We start from the raw sequence: 18,939 nt of genomic DNA on the forward strand, positions 1-18,939 counted from the left end.
AGGGCCAGAACGGTTTCTGGGTCCCCTGTCGCAACTTTAAAAATTTACTATAAATTATCCAGAAATAATTAGGAGTCATTCCTTATATGTACAGATTCCATTTTGAGTCTAGTTTCATTAGAAATAAACGACACCAGTATTAAAGCCCTGTACAGAGAGATATTCAAGTTATAACGCGCGAAGGTCAGAGCAGTCGATCCCTGTAACATGGGTGACTTTAACTAATAAACTGTACCAATTGGCCCGACCAAAAATTCTAGAAATAAATCCATGGATGGATATATGAGTCTAAATTCAGGGAAAATTTACGAAACCAGTTTCCGAGTTTTGAAACTCGAGATATGATTTTTAAGGCGACGGTGACGCAGTTTTCCAGCCTGACTGGAAATGTCAAATTGGGGGGCAAAATATGTGAACTTGGCTTGTTAACCCCTCGTGTCCGACACCGGCGATGGTCTCGGGTTCGGGGTGTTACATTATCATTCTTCGGTACACAAATTTGATCTTTAAACATCAAGCAACCATCAGAACTGATTTTGAAATCTGATCTCGTATAAGCCTCACATTGCTTTCTCTTGGCTTGCAAATCTTGGTCATTTTTCTGAGCTTCACAAATCTCTTGTAAAAACATCAGTCTTGCTCTCAACTCTGCTAAAATCAAACCATCGTCAGACACCATCAACTGAGTATTCATAGCTCCCAAAGCAAACAATAACTTTCTACTCAAAGCATCGGCAACCACATTCGCTTTCTCCGGATCAATCACAAGCTCATAATCTTTCAATAATTCTAACCATCTCCGCTGTCTCAAATTCAAGTCTTTTTGTGACATTAAGTACTTGAGACTTTTGTGGTCGGTATAAACTCGAAACTTTTCACCATACAGATAATGTCGCCAAATCTTCAAAGCAAACACTATAGTAGCCAGTTCCAAATCATGAGTCGGATAATTCCTTTCCTGTGGTTTCAACTGTCTCGAAGCATAAGCCACAACTTTTCCTTCTTGCTTAAGTACACATCCTAAGCCATTTAGAGAAGATCACTATACACCACAAATTCTTTACCTGACTCGGGTTGTACCAACACTGGTGCCTCAGTCAGTAACTTTTTTCAATTTCTCAAAGCTCTGTTGACATTCTTCCGTCCACTCAAATTTAACATCCTTATGGAGTAGTCTCGTCATAGGAGTAGCAATTATAGAAAATCTGTTTACAAACCATCGATAATAACCAGCTAGACCCAAGAAACTTCTAACCTCAGTTACATTCTTCGGCGGTTTCCAATCAACAATAGCTGAAATTTTACTGGGATCAACCCGTATACCATCACCCGAAACTATATGACCCAAGAATCCTACTTCTCGAAGCCAAAACTCACTTTTACTGAACTTAGCATACAACTGCTTATCTCTCAAAGTTTGCAAAACTATCCTCAAGTGCTCAGCATGCTCTGTCTCATCTTTTGAATAAATTAAGATATCATCAATAAATACCACAACAAACTTGTCCAGGAATGGCTGAAATATGCGATTCATTAAATCCATAAACACGACAGGAGCATTTGTCAAACCGAATGGCATAACTAAAAATTCATAATGGTCGTACCTTGTTCTAAAAGCAGTTTTAGGCATATTGGACTCTTTTACTCGCAACTGGTAGTACCCAGACCTCAAGTCAATCTTTGAGAACCATGTCACTCCTTTCAACTGATCGCAGAAATCATCAATTCTCGACAAGGGATACTTGTTCTGGACTGTCACCTTATTTAACTGCCGATAGTCTACACACAATCTCATTAAACCATCCTTCTTTTTTGCAAATAATACGGGAGCAACCCAAGGCGAAAAACTCGGTCTCACAAAACCTTTGTCAGTCAACTCTTGCAACTGCGACTTTAATTCTTTCAACTCTATTGGTGCCATTCTATAAGGAGCAATCGAGATCGGAGTTGTTCCCGGTGTCAACTCAATACCAAATTCTACTTCTCTGATAGGAGGCAAACCCGACAACTCTTCTGAAAATACATCCGTAAATTCACATACAATCAGCACTGATTCAATTTTCTTCTCAAATTCCTTTGTATTCAACACATACGCCAAATAAGCTTCATAACCCTTTCTCAAATATCTCAGAGCTGACATCGAAGAAATCATACTAGGCAATGCCTCTGATTCGTTTGATTCAACCCGCAGAATTTTACCATTTTCACATTTTAATTCAATAACCTTTTGTTTACAATTTACTATAGCATCATGTAATGTCAACCAATCCATACCCAAAATAACATCAAATTCGTCAAACGGCAACAACATCAAGTCGGCCGGAAAATAATAACCTCTAATCATCAAAGGACATTTCTTGCATACTTTGTCAACTATAACACATTTGCCTAACGGGTTTGACACTTTAATCATAAATTACGTAGACTCAATAGGTATACTCATATTAGACACCAATTTCATGCACATAAATGAATGAGTAGAACCGAGGTCAATCAAAGCAATAACATTAACATCATAAAGAGAGAAAAAATCAGTGATCACATCGAGAGATGAAGCATCTTCACGCGCCCTTATGGCATAAGTTCTAGCCGGAGCTCTAGCTTCAGTTTTAAACACTGAATCTCGACTACATTCTTCTTTGCTTGCCTCATTCCCAGCATTTCTCGAAGATCTTCCTCTCAAAGCGCACCACTAGGTTTTGCATTCGAAATTTTCTTTCTCAATTCTCTTGGACAGTCTCTAATAAAATGATCTGGAGAACCACACTGATAACATTCATTAGTTCTACATGGACCAAGGTGACTTCTACCACATTGTTGGCACTCGGGTCTAACAAATCTCGAATTTCCCATACTATCCACAGAAGTAGTCTGGGATTTAAAACCTGTATTTTGCTTCTTACGATTCCCATATGAATGTCCAGCCAAAACATGAGAACGAGAATACATATATCTGGATTTTTTAGATTGCGGTGGAAATACACTGCTCATCAGTCTTTTCTTCAAATTTCTAGTCTCAGCCTCAGCCTTTCTCTTTTCTTTAATTAGTTCTTCAGCCTTGCAAGCCTGATCAACAAGTACTACGAACTCTTTCAACTCAAAAATTCCCACAAATACTTTAATGTCTTCATTGAGTCCGTCTTCAGATCGTCTGCATATTTTAGCCTCTGAAGGAATCTATTCTCTAGCATACTTACTCAATCGAACGAACTCCCTTTCATACTCAGTAACTGTCATGTTGCCTTGTTTCAACTAAAGAAACTCTTTACGCTTCTGATCAATAAATATTTCACTGATGTATTTTTTTCGAAATTCTTCTTGAAAGAACTCCCAAGTCACTTTCTCTTTCGGTACCACTGAAATCCATGTCTTCCACCAATAATAGACTGAATCTCTCAACAAGGATATAGCACATTTCAAGCACTCTTCAGATGTACAAGATAATTCATCAAATACCCGAATAGAATTCTCAAGCCAAAATTCTGCTTTCTCGGCATCATCATCAACATTTGCCCTGAATTCTTCATGTAACACCCCTTACCCGTATCCGAGGCCGGGCTAAGGTACGAGGCGTTACCAGTCAATCATACAAACATTAAACTAAAATACGAGCCATAAAATTGTATTCATATTTCAAAGCGTTCATTCTCTTACAAATAGTCCCTTATTTGAGTCTACGAAGCCCAAAACATACTTTAGAAAGGGTTTGGGACTAAACCGAGAACTTACGAAAATCTTGGAAATTTCATGCTTTAAGGCTCCACACGCCCGTGCCCCAAAGTTGTGTTCCATACACGGCTGAGACACATGGTCGTGTCTCTGCCTGTGTGGAATATACCTAGGCTATTTTCCAAGCTTTTGTCAACCTTGATCTCTTACACACTTATACAAAATCAAAAGCATATAACATGGTATTCATTTAATGATTAAACATCCTCAATTAAACCACAAACATAGCATTTTTATGTCATCATACATGTGTCTCTCATACTCATTTTACCTTGTTTATTATAGTACCACTTATACATTTATACCAAGATTATCATCTTACCAAATATCTTCAGCTTAATCATCAAGCATTCATATTTAAAGCTAGATCATATCTTTATAAAATACCACGATTCAGATGTGCAGAATAACATGTTTGCCTGAAACATTTCAATTCAATTCCATACCCAACAAGCATTACATTGAGACTAGTCATATATATATATATATATATATACATGTCATGATACATAACATTCTCTTTTTGTTTTCTTATAAACACATATCATTTATTTCATTATATCAATATTTCATATACCATAGTTTCCATGTATTCCACATATATTTATTTTCCTCCTCCTCCTCTCCATTCCACATCCTTAATGTATATAGCATTCTTGTAAGCACGATTTCACAATTTACTAATAAATGTTCACATCAAACTGTCCACACGAGTCATAGTCACTTAATTATTTATAATTTGAGCTACAGAGCTCCAAATTAAGATCCGTAAATTTCCCCTGAAACTAGACTCACATATCCTTTCACCATAAAATTTTCATAATTTTTGGTTTAGTCAATTAGTACATTTTATTCATTAAAATTTCCCCTGTTTCACTTTCTGACAGTTCTGACCTCTCTTCACTAAAAAATAATTATCTCATAGTACAGAACTCGGATAATGTTCTTGTTGATTTATCTTGAAAATAGATTCATTATGGATTTTAAAAATATAATTTTGAGCCTCTAATTATTTTTATCCAAATTTTTGTGATTTTCCAAAGTCAGAACAGGGGATCACGTAATCATTCTGAATCAGTCTCACAAAAACATAGATATCTCAAAATATAGAATTCCTTTGCTTTGTATGTTTCTTTTATATGAAAATAGACTCATTAAGCTTTAATATGATATCTCATTCAGTCTCTTATTCAATTTATACTATTTTTTGTGATTTTTCAAAATCACGTCACTGCTACTGTCCAAAACAATTTTATTGCTAATTTACTCTTTCACACTTTCTTTGTATTAACCTCATTTTAACATACATATCACAAATCATTTTCACCACATTTCATACATCACAAGTATAGGCCCATGATCACAAGGTCACCATAAAATCATCCTCATGTATAACTTAGTTGTTTATAACCTTACCACATCCTAGTCACTTAATGAACACATGATTCACATAACCAAGTTCCTGCACTTATTCATCACAAAACTCACAAAGCAATACATAGAGAGTCTCCCGCTGAACACTTCGGATCAATCCTCGATACTTGGTGGTTTCATCACATAGATCCACCCATCATATAGTTCGGCTCTCTTGTACACATGGTGCACACTTAGTACCACCCATGTGACCTAGCCAGTTTATCTCGTAGCTCTCTTGTCTACATGGTGTCCTTCACTTGGAACCACGCATGCGACCTAGCTACATATATCCCGTAGCTCTCTTGTCTACATGGTGTACACATAGTATCACCCATGCGACCTAGCTACATCATAATGTCTTGTAGCTCTCATGTACACATGATGTGCACTCAGCACTATACATGTGACCTAGCTACATACCATCTGTATCATCCAATCTTTCTGAAGGTTCAACCGGGATTTCTCTCTCTTTTCCAACAATTTCACCAATCAAGTAATTATCCAATATTTTTATAAAATATCATAATACTAATAGTGATGTATTACTTACATATAAACTTACATCTCATTTAATATCAACGCAATAACATTAAATTACACATTGTCTTATTAAAAATCATATGAACTTACAATTTCCATAATATCCATAATCATAGAAATCACATTTATGTATGATAATTCAATGCACTTCATGTACCATAGACATATTTTTAAATCAATTCATAAACTTGGCACCATAATCATTTAATTTAACATAATTCAATTAATTCACTAAATTTAACTTTCAAATATAAATTACTGACATTATTGTTGTATTATTATCATACCAACTTACATACTTTCAACACCTCGGAGATCATAGTAAATATATCAATTTTACATTGAAACATGCATAAATTAATGCTTATTATACATATGAACTTACCTTGATATTAAAACGGCCATTTTACCAACTTTCCCAATTTTCGATTTTTCTCTCATTCTAGGTTCAAATCTCGTTTTCCGGGATCTAAAAAATCATATTTTACTTATTTAATTAATTTACTATTCAAAACAGTCCTGAACTCAAACTTTGGAAAAATTACAATTTTGCCCCTAAACTTTTGCATATTTACACTTTTGCCCCTAGGCTTGGGAATTAAACTTCATCCCTTATTCTTATGTTTTATGACATGATGATCACTTTTCCCTTCTATGGCAACATCAAATTCTCACTCTAACATTAACTTATGACTATTAGGTATTTTTACCAATTAAGCCCTTTTTCTCGTTTTCACTTAAAACCGAGTAGCACAAGTTGTCTAACATAATTTAAAACCTCATATTGTATCATAAAACACTAGAATACACAAATTTTACCTATGGGTATTTTTCCAAATATGAACCCTAGGTTGAATTATTGCTAGCATAAGCTAAATCAAGTTCTAGGGACTCCAAAACGTAAAGAACTTGAAAACGGGTTAGAACGGACTTACAATTGAGCTTGGGAAGCTTGAAAACCCTAGCCATGGAGTCTCCCTTGGTATACACGTCCATGGTGAAGAAGATGAGCAAAATTGGCTTTTAATTTTGTATTTTAATTCATTTTACCCTAAATGACCAAAATACCCTTACTACTAAACTTTCCAAAAATTCCATCCATGTCCAATTTTGTCCATAACTTAGAAATTGGTCAAATTGCTATTTAAGACCTCCTAATTAATATTTCAAATCAATTTCATACTAGAAACTTCTAGAATGCAAGTTTTGCAACTTATTCAATTTAGTCCCTAACTTCGAATTAAGCACTTTATGCATAGAATTTCTTCACGAAATTTTCACACAATCATGCAATCATATCATAGACCTCAAAATAATCATAAAATAATTATTTATATCTCAGATTTTGTGGTCCTAAAACCTCTGTTCCAACTAGACCCAATTTTGGGCTATTACACTTCAGCCCCTTGCTTAAGAATTTTATAGACTGGGGTTTTATGAAATTTCATCAGATCCATACCTTGAGGCATTGGGGGTACTGGTTGAGGAATCAGGGGATGTGGGGGAGGTTGTTGAGCATTCGGGTTCGTTCGAACAAACTCGGTGTACCATCCATTCATCATCTAGAGAAAGGCTTCCCGAGCCCTTTCTCTTCCTCCTTGACCAACAGTAGGAGGCGACATTCAGTCAGCACCGCCCCTTCAGCAGGAGCTGGCGTATTGCTCTCTACATCATCAGCCACAGCTGGATCGAGATCCATTTACTATAAAAAAATCATTTTAAAGTTTAGGAGTCGTCACACTATCACAATATATATATGGCATGTATAGCAAAACTCGTACATACGCCACGTTAGTCTGAGAACCGACTAAACCATAGCTCTAATACCACCAAATGTAACGCCCCTTACCCAAGACCGTCGACGGAGTCAAGCATGAGACATTACTAAACTTATTTTAGCATTTAAACAAGTTCAAACAATTCTCTTAGTAAACTGTCCATCTGTATCACAGTCGCTAAAAAAATCATATCTCGAGTTATGAAACTCAAAATCAAATTCCGTAAATTTTCCCTGAAACTAGACTTATATATCTACTTACTAATTGTTTTCTAGTATTTTTGGTCGGGCCAATTAGTTCAGTTAATTAGTTAAAGTCTCCCCTATTTCAGGTTTCGGCTACTCTAACCCGTGTACACTACAAATCAAATCTCATCCTATAAAGAGATCCAATGACTATGTAGTTTGTTTATATTAAAAATGAACTCAATAAGGAATCTATACATATAAAGTTTGAGTTCTAATTATTTTTACACAATTTATGATGAATTTCTAAATTCAGAACAGGGAATCCAGAAATTGCTCTGACCCTATTTCACCAAAACGTAAATATCTCATAAAATACAACTCTTTTACCTTTTGTTTCTTCCACATGAAAATAGATTCATTAAGCTTCAATTTATATTTTATTCATCATCTAATTCTATCTATACTATTTTTAGTGATTTTTTAAACTCACGTCACTACTGCTGTGTGATTCTGTTTTATAGCCAATTTCACCATTTTATGGATTTCCATAGATTAGTTAGCACATAAAGGATACGTGTTATCAAATATAATCTTGATTAGCCACTCCAATAGCTAATCATTCTCAAACATTTTCATGTCATCCATGAGCCATATCATAAGATTATATACACAAAATGATTATAATGCTATACATGTCATATTCCCAAAATATACAAGTCATTATACCGAAATAGTTTGTTGATAGTGTGTGCGCGCCTTTGACTGTTCCCGATTTCCTAGCTGCCTTGACAAAACTACAAAGAATAGAGAGGAGGGAGTAAGCATAATTGCTTAGTAAGTTCACATGTAAATAGCAAGTAACATAACCATGCAATAATACGAAATCCACATTTGCATAATATCACCAAATCATTCATATCATATTTCTCATTCATCATCCTACCATATTATTGTTATATTGAAGTCTCAACCCGAGGGCTAAGTACATACCTGTACAAATTTTCTCATTCACCACACTTACCAACATGTCACCTTCGTTTTAGGTACTCACCTTATCCACTTAAGATTTACCCGTTGAGCACATCGGAATATGATTCGAATACACGGATTTCATGCACATAAGTGCCATACCCGCAGCTAGACAAACTCAATAGCCTACAGAAATTATGTAGCCAAGCTACCATGTAACCCGCCCATAAGTGAACTCGGACTCAACTCAACAAGCTCAAGCGTTCGCATCCATAAGTGAACTCGAACTCAACTCAACGAGTTCGAATGCCTAGTTACATCTCACAAACTCGGACTCAACTCAACGAGCTCGGAACTCAAATATCTTAGTGACATGTCACTTGTATTCTAATCTATTCCCAAGGTTCAAACGGGCTTTTTCCTCGATCACACATCTTTGCCATCTTCCACGGAATATCGAAACCGATACTCGGTAGCAATTCATATTTAACAAGTAGCAGACATAATTTGCATATTACTCAATAATAACCGCAAAGCATAATATTTCATGATAATAATCATCATATCATATAAATAACATTAAATTACTTAAAATTACAATTATGTTACTACATTTACACCTGAACTTACCTCGTACAAAATAAAGAAATTTTGCAATTTAGTCCACAATCTTTTCCTTTCCCCGATCACGGTCGATTCCACGTCTTTCTCAGTCTAAAATAACACATTTAGCTAATTTAATACTCACATTTATCATAATAGTCCTTAACTCTAACTTTGACGAAATTACGATTTTGCACCTAAACTTTTGCATATTTACACTTTTTCCCCAAAGCTCAAAATTTAAATTTTTTTCCAAAATTATTATGTTTTATGACATGCTGATCACTTTCCCCTTCTATGGCAACATCAAATTCTCACTCTAACATGTAGTTATAAATATTAGGTATTTTTACGGATTATGTCATTTTACTCGTTTTCACGTAAAATCGTTTAGCAAAAGTTGTTTAACACAATTTAAAGCTTCAAATTCTACCATAAAAACATAAAAACAAACACATTTCACCTATGGGTATTTTTCCAAATATAAACCCTAGGTTAAATTATTGCTAGAATAAGCTAAATCAAGTTACCGAGACTCCAAAAACGTAAAGAACATTAAAAACGGGGCTTGGAATCACTTACTATGGAGCTTGGAAGATTGAAACAAACCCTATCTATGGAGAACCCTTGAAATTTCGTCCTAATGAAGAAGATGGACATAGTTTGCCATATTTTTCCTTTTTTTTAATCTTTAATTACCAAATGACTAAAATACCCTTCATTAAAAACTTTGGTTATTTCTACCTATGTATGTCCACTTTTGTCCATGAAAACCTAATGGTATAATTACCATTTGAGGACCTCTACTTCAATTATGCTCTTCAATTAAATCCTTTAACATCTAAAACTCATATTTATCAACTTTTGCAATTAAGTCCTAATAGGCAAATTAGACATGCAATTCATGAAATTTTCTATCGATATTCTAACACATGCATCTAATCACTCAATAAATTATAAAAATTAATCGGAATAAATTTTTCTACTTCAAAATTATGGTTTCGAAACCACTATTCCGTTTAGGCCCTAATTCGAGATATCACATCCCTATGATGAAATTAGACCATTAATAAGGTTAATGGACATTAATGACCATCCATTAGGGGATTTTTATATGGTTTAATTAAACAAACATGAAAATAAAGCCATTATCAGCTTGTTTTGCTGAAAATCAAAAGAAAAGAAAAGATAAAGGCTTGTTTAGGGTTTGGCTAAGAGAATTTGTGATTAAGGTATGTGTTTTGCTTGGTTTTTGATGATTTTTTACATTTTTGTGATCATTGCTTTGTGTTCCATTAAGCCCATGCCTCAATTTCAAAATTTAATGATGATTTTGAGTTATGCCATTTTTGATTTTATGATTTTTATAATGTCAGTTGATGAAATATGGAAGCTTGATGATAGATACATATGTTTTGTATTGGGATTTTTGATGAATTTGAGTAATTTGGGGTAAATTGTGAAAATGAGATTTTGAGGGACTAAAATGTGAAATAAATGAAATATATGGGCTTATATGAACTACATGAATATTCTTCCTAACATGTGTATAAAGAAATTATGTTTATTTTTTGATTTTATGAATTAGGGACTAAAATGTTAAAATGTGAAATGTGACGGCTAATTTGTAAAATGCCCTAAATATGTGTACATGGATTGATTTGAATGAATGTGAGATTGAATAAGTCAAATTTGAATGTGTTTAGATCAAGAACCAAAGAAAATGAAATTAGATCGGGGAAAGTCGAAAGTAATTGATTAGCTGTTCGTTTTCGATCATTTCTGTATGAGGTAAGTCGATATACAAATAAATGTGTTTGAATTGATTTATTCATGTTTATATGATATTGAATTGTGATGAATGGTTATAGAAGCTGAATATGTGGAATTGAGAAAGTTTCAATAATGTGACGACGTCCGAAAGCTCCGTACGAACCATAGGAATAGTTAGGATACATATGTCATGACATAGGATTTTCGATATGTGATTTCATGTAAGACCACGTTTGGGACATTGACTCAATTTGAGATTTACGTGTAAGACCATGTTTGGGACATCAGCATCGTATTGGATTTCATGTAAGACCCTGTATGGGACAGTGGCATCGATATTTGATTACATGTAAGACCACGTCTAGGACGTTGCCATTGTACGAGCTTTCCAAGCTATTCGCATATCCTATTTGATTCTGTATGATTCAATAGGTATTCTGATAAATGAATAACTCTGTGAATATGTATCCGATTCAGGCACGAATGAAATATATAACATGATTGAGAATGAAAGGTATGTATTTGTACAATTGTGGACATATGATATATGTAAGTGAATTATGGTCAAATGAGCTATATGAGATTTATGGATATGTGACTATATTTTGCCATTAGTTACATGAATAAATTGGTTTAGAATTGTGTTATGTAATAAGTTTATTTGTATATGGCTTACTAAGCTTTTGAAAGCTTACTTTGTGCATGTTTCCCATTGTTTTTAGATATCAAAGCTACTGGGAGCTCTGGGATCATTGAGGATCATCACCATACTATTGAACTCTATTTTGGTACCTTTTGAAAATGTGATTATTGAAGTATGGCATGTATAGGCTAAAAGTATTAGATATATGTTTTTGATTTATGAATATTTAGCTATGTGATTAGGCTTGGTTTTGGTTATGATGATGAATAGCTTTTGAGTATAATCTATGTGATGTAATATTTCCAATTTGATGTGTTCATGGATGGCCAAAGAGAATTGGTCAATTTGGTAAGATTATGGCATGTGATTGAATGAAGTAATTTGAGGTTATGAAACATATTTTTTTGTGTGACTTTGGCTTATGGTTTGGCATGAAATTGGTTGTTAATGATATGGCATGAATGGTGTATGTTTTGATTATGTATTTTTTGGAACTTGGTATGAAATGTTTTGGTTTTGATCTTATAGAGAGGACCCAAAATTAGGGTGGCAAGTTGACCTTGTAAATGGCCTATTTTTGCCTACACGGGTAGGGACACGGGCGTGTGTCTCTACTGCGTTGCTCGAGGGCTGTTTCGAAATGAGCTTGAGTAGACCACATCGTCGCACACACGGGTGTGTGCCAAGCTATGCGGCCAAGTTAGTTTTGACCACGGGCTAAACACACTGGCGTGTGACTGGCCGTGTAACTCAAGTCAGCAGCCTCCCTAATTTTCACATGGCTTGGCACACGGGCGTGTCTTGTGGTCGTGTGGACAAGTCAGTATGTATGCTATGTTTCACCACGGCCTTGGCACACGGGCATATCTAATGATGTGTGAGGCACACAGCCCGTTCAAACAGGCGTGTGACATTCGTAACTTAGAAAAAATTGTTTAGTTTCGAAAAATTTTGTATATGTTCAGTTTAGTCCCTACCTCTTCCTAATGCATGTTTACGGTCTCGTTGACCTAAGTAAGGGACTCTCTGATGTTGATTGACTATGATGCTTTGATGTTTGTGAATTGATTGTAAAATGTTCTGATATGTCTGGTAAAGCCTTATGACCTTAGTCCGGTGACGGATACGGGTTAGAGGTGTTACATTTGGTTGGTATCAGAGGTATGTAGCGTATGTGAGTCTAGCTATACATGCCATATATGAACTGCAATAGTGTGATCATTCCTAACAATGTTGAAAGTAATGCACCTGTTCCCACTCAAGGGACAACGCCATCTGATTCTAGACCCGTGACTAGTAGCCACGAGGGAAAGGCTAAGCAAGCCTTTTACCAAATGATGAATGATTGGTTCACTCAGTATATTAGAACCAATCTGGCTGTGCCACAACCTTCACCCCCGCTAAATCCTCCACAAGTCCCAGTTGTGCCACAAGCTGCAGATCCAATTTGTCTGAATAAAGCTCCAGTTGATAAGATTAGAAAATATGGGGTCGAAGAGTTCCATGCTACTACCGGTGATGATGCTGAGATTGCTGAGTTTTGGCTTGAGAATATAATATGGTTGTTTGATGATATGTCATGTACTCCCGAAGAATGTGTAAAATGTGTCGTTCACTTCTGAAAGATACGACATATCACTAGTGGAAGACGTTGATATCAGTGGTTCCGAGAGAACGAGTCACCTGGGATTTCTTTCAAGATGAATTCCAAAAGAAATACATCAGTCAGAGATTCATCGATAAAAAATGCAATGAGTTTTTTAAGCTAAAACAGGGTCGTATGTCTGTTACGGAATACGAGCAAGAATTTGTCAGATTGAGCCAGTATACACAAGAATGTGTCTTAACTAAAGCAATAATGTGCAAGAGATTTGAAGATGGCTTGAATGAAGACATCAAGTTGTTATTTAGGATTCAGGAAATAAAAGAATTTGTAGTACTTGTTGAGTGAATGTCTAAAGCTAGAGAGCTTGGAAAAGAGAAAAGTAAAGTCGACTTAGAAGCTAGAGATACGAGAAAGAGTTTCACAAGTAAATCATTTCAGTCTGCGTCAAAGAAATTCTAAGATGATTTTAGCTGTTCAAAGGCTAATGTGGGACATTCGAGTAGAGATCGTGCTAGATCACATTCGAGTTTTAGAACTCTAGCTACTTCTATTGCAAGTGTTGGAAATGTCCGATCTGATCGACCCAAGAGTAGACATTATGGTAAAAGATATTCGGGAAGTTGTAGATTTAATGACCGAGCTTGCTTTAGATGTGGATCCTTAGATCACTTTACCTGTGAATGTCTTGAGTTTGTAGAGCAAGAGATTGGGAAAAATCCAAGGCCGAGTGGTAATACAATTCGAGGTAGACCTCTCAAAAATACAGGTAATATGAGTAGCAACCAGAGGGTAACTAAAGATTCGACTGTTAGATCTGAGGCTCGCGCACCTGCCAGAGCCTATGTCATCCAAGCTCGTGAGGAAGCTTCGTCTCTTGATGTTATAACTGGTACATTCACTCTTTGTGATACTTCTACGATTGCATTGATAGATCCAGAATCAACACATTCTTATATATTCATGAACTTAGTGAGCAGTAAGACTTTGCCTGTAGAGTCTATTGAATTTGTAATTAGAGTATCAAACACCTTAGGTCGGTGTGTTTTGGTTGACAAAGTGTGTAAGAATTGTCCATTGATAATTCAAGATTCAAGTTTTCTGGCTGATTTGAGGTTATTACCATTCAACGAATTTGATATAATTCTGGGTATGGATTGGTTAACTTTGCACATGCTATTGTAAACTGCAAATGGAAGACTATTGATTTGAAATGTAAGAATGACGAGATTATTTGGATTGAGTTTAATGATCTGAATGGTTTACAAGTAGTGATTTCTTCGATTTTAGCTCAGAAATATGTGAAAAGGTTTGTGAAGCCTAGTTTGCTTATGTGATTGATTCGAAAGTGACAGAAAATAAAATTGAATTAGTACCTATTGTTTGTGAATTCCTTGATGTGTTTTCTGAAGAACTTCTAGGATTACCTCCGATTCGAGAAGTTGAGGTTGGCATTGAATTAGTGCCAGGGACTACTCCGATTTCGATAGCTCTGTATAGAATGGCTCCGACTGAGTTAAAAGAATTAAAGTCTCAATTGCAAGAGGTGATTGATAGAGGATTTGCAAGACCGAGTTTCTCACCTTGGGGTGCTCCTATTCTGTTTGTGAAAAAGCAAGATGGTACAATGAGAATATGCATTGATTATCGTCAGTTGAACAAAGTGATTATCAAGAATAAATATCCTCTGCCAAGAATTAACGATTTGTTTGATTAGTTGAAAGGAGCTACCATGTTTTCAAAGATAGATCTCAGATAGGGTTATTATCAATTGAGAGTAAAAGATTCAGACATTCCGAAAACTGCTTTTTGAACAAGGTACGGACACTATGAGTTTTTAGTTATGCCTTTCGAGTTAACGAATGCACTGCTATTTTTATGAATTTGATGAATAGAATTTTCAGACCGTATTTAGATCGATTTGTTGTAGTATTCATTGATGACATTTTGATATATTATCGTAATGAATCTGAGCATGCCGAACATCTGAGAATAGTGCTACAGACTTTGCATAATAAGCAGTTGTATGCGAAGTTTAGCAAATGTGAATTCTAGTTACGAGAACATAGTTCTCTGGGACACGTTGTGTTAGCATCTGGTATCCAAGTTGATCCAAGCAAAATTTTAGCTATCTTAGATTGGAAGCCTTCGAGAAATGTTTCTAAATTCCCCATATTTCGGGGAATTACTGGTTATTATAGACGATTTGTGAAAGGCTTTTCTATGATTGCTACTCCTTTGACGAAATTGCTTCAAAAAGATGTGAAATTTGAATGGTACAAAAAGTGTCAGAAAGGTTTCGATCAGTTGAAAGCCCTATTGACTAAAGCTCCAGTGATGGTACAACCAGAATCCGGTAAAGAATTTGTGATATATATAGATACATTATTGAATGGCCTAGGCTGCGTTTTGATGCAAGAAGGCAAAGTCATAGCTTATGCCTTGAGACAGTTAAACCAACACAAAAAGAATTATCCAACACAGGATCTAGAATTGGCAGCTATTGTGTTTGCTTTGAGGATTTCGTGCCACTATCTGTTTGGTGAGAAATGTCATGTTTATTCTGATCATAAAAGTTTGAAATATCTGATGACTCAAAAAGATTTGAACTTGCGACAGAAAAGATGGTTAGAAATGCTAAAAGATTATGATCTTGTTATCGATTATCATCCTGAAAAAGCAAATGTTGTAGCTGATGCTTTGAGTCAAAAATCATTGTTTACATTTCGTGCAATGAATACTCATTTAATTCTGTCCGATAATGGTTCAATTTTTACTGAATTGAAAGCAATACCATTGTTTTTACAGCAGATTATTGATCTCAGAAAGTTGATAATGAGATAATAGCAAAACGAGTTCAGTGTGATTTGGATTCTGGTTCTAAATATCAAATTGATAGTGACGATTTCTGAGGTCGAATTTGTGTTACGAGAAATTCAATCTTAATTTAGATGATTTTGAATGAAGCTCACAATAGTCGTTTATCTGTACATTCGGGTAGTACGAAAATGTATAATGATATGAAACATCATTACTGGTGGTCTGGAATGAAAAGAGATATCTCTAACTTTGTTTTGAAATGTTTGATCTGTCAGCAAGTTAAATCTGAACATCAGGTGCCATCTAGTTTGTTACAACTGATTATGACTCCAGAGTGGAAATGGGATAGAATAACGATGAATTTTGTTTCGGGTTTGCCCTTATCTCCGAGAAAGAAAAATGCAATTTGGGTTGTAGTTGACCGATTGACGAAATTAGCTCATTTTATTCTGGTATGATCTGATTACTCGCTTGATAGATTAGTTGTGTTATACATTTTCGATATTGTAAGACTGCACGGGGTGCCATTATCTATTGTGTCAGATAGAGATCCGAGATTCACTTCGCAATTTTAGAAGAAACTACAAGAGGCTTTAGGTACGAAAATTACATTTCAGTACTGCTTTTCACCTTTAGACGGATGGTCAATCTGAGTGGATTATTTAGATTCTCGAGGATATGTTGAGATGTTGCATTCTTGAGTTTGAAGGTACGTGGAAACAATATTTTCTATTGACTGAATTTGCTTATAATAATAGTTTTCAATCGAGCATTAAAATGGCACTATACGAAGCCTTATATGGTAGAAAATGTCATACACCATTGTATTGCTCAGAGCTCAGTGAGAATAAGATTCACGAGGTTGGTTTGATAAAAGAGACTGAACAGAAAATAAAAACAATCCGAGATAGCCTGAAAGCAGCTTCTGATCGTCAGAAATCATACGCGAACTTGAAACGAGAAGATATTGAATTTGAGATCAGCGACAAAGTATTTCTGAAAGTGTCTCCATGGAAGAAAGTACTTCGGTTTGGCCATAAAGGCAAATTGAATCCGAGGTTTATCAGGGCGTATGAGATCATAGAGCGTATTAGGCTGGTTGCATATAGATTGTTATTGCCACCTAAGTTAGAAAAGATTCATAATGTGTTATATGTATCGATGCTTCGATGATAAAGATCAAATCCCTCGCATGCGATTTCCCCATCTGAGATAGAAATTCTGTCCGATATGACTTATAAAGAGGAACCGATCCGTATCTTGGCTCACGAGGTTAAAAAATTGAGAAATAAGAAAATTTTGTTAGTAAAAGTAATGTGGCATCGACACAGTGTTGAAGACGTTACGTGAGAGCCCGAAGATGCTATGAAACTACAATATCCGAATCTGTTCAACGGTAAGATTTTTGCGGACGAAAATCCCTAAAGGGGAGAGTTGTAACAGCCCGGTTTAGACCCTAGTCGAAATAGTGGTTTTGAGACCACAAATTCGAGTCAAAAAACTATTTTAATATTATTTTCCGTGCTTTTAATATGTGAATTTATATCTGTCAAAATTTCGTGAATTTATTTTACCATTTGTGTGCTTAATTTGCAAAAAGAACCTAATCGCTAAAATGTAAAAGTTGTGTGCAATTTGATTAAGTGCCTAATTGATGTGTCTCTTTAAATGTGAGGTCCTTATGATGAAAGTAGACTATTGATAAGGTTAATGGACATTAATGACCATCCATTAGGTGGTTTTTATAGGGTTTAATTAAGGGCGAAATTGGTATTTGATTATTAAAGTTAATATTAATAAAACAAACATGAAAATAAAGCCATTATCAGCTTGTTTTGCCGAAAATACAAAGAAAAGAAAAGATAAAAGCTTGTTTAGGGTTCGGTTAAGAGAATTTGTGATTAAGGCATGTGTTTTGCTTGATTTTTTATGATTTTTACATTTTTGTGATCGTTGCTTTGTGTTTTATTAAGCCCATGCCTCAATTTTAGAATTTAATGATGATTTTGAGTTATGCCATTGTTGATTTTGTGATTTTTGTAATGTTAGTTGATGAAATATGGAACCTTGATGATAGATACATATGTTTTGTATTGGGATTTTTGATGAATTTGAGTAATTTGGGCTAAATTATGAAAATGAGATTTTGAGGGACTAAAATGTGAAATAAATGAAATATATGGGCTTATATGAACTACATGAATATTCGGCCTAACATGTGTATAAAGAAATTATGTGTATTTTGTGATTTTATGAAATATGGACTAAAATGTTAAAATGTGAAATGTGACGGCTAATTTGTAAAATGCCCTAAATATGTGTATATGGATTGATTTGAATAAATGTGAGATTGGATACGTCAAATTTGAATTTTTTAGATCAAGAACCAAAGAAAATGAAATTAGATCGGGGAAATTCGAAAGTAGTTAATTAGCCGTTCGTTTTCGTACGAGGTAAGTCGATATACAAATAAATGTGTTTGAATTGATTTATTCATGTTTATATGATATTGAATTGTGGTGAATGGTTATAGAAGCTGAATATGTGAAATTGAGAAAGTTTCAAATGTGACGACGTCCGAAAGCCCTGAATAAACAATAGGAATAGTTAGGATACATATGTCATGACATAGGATTTTCGATATGTGATTTCCTGTAAAACCTTGTCTGGGATAGTGGCATCGATTTTTGATTACATGTAAGACCATTTTTGGGATTTTGGTATTGTATGAGCTTTTCGATTTATCCGTGTATCCTATTTGATTCTGTACAGTTCAACTGGTATTCTGAGAAATGAATAACTATGTGAATGTGTACCGGCCCAGACGTAATGGCCGGATCCGACGTGTCATATTGAAGTTTTTAAGAAAACCCATGC

The sequence above is a fragment of the Gossypium arboreum genome, chromosome 12, assembly GCF_025698485.1.
Source record: "Gossypium arboreum isolate Shixiya-1 chromosome 12, ASM2569848v2, whole genome shotgun sequence".
NCBI classification, from domain to species: Eukaryota; Viridiplantae; Streptophyta; class Magnoliopsida; order Malvales; family Malvaceae; genus Gossypium; species Gossypium arboreum.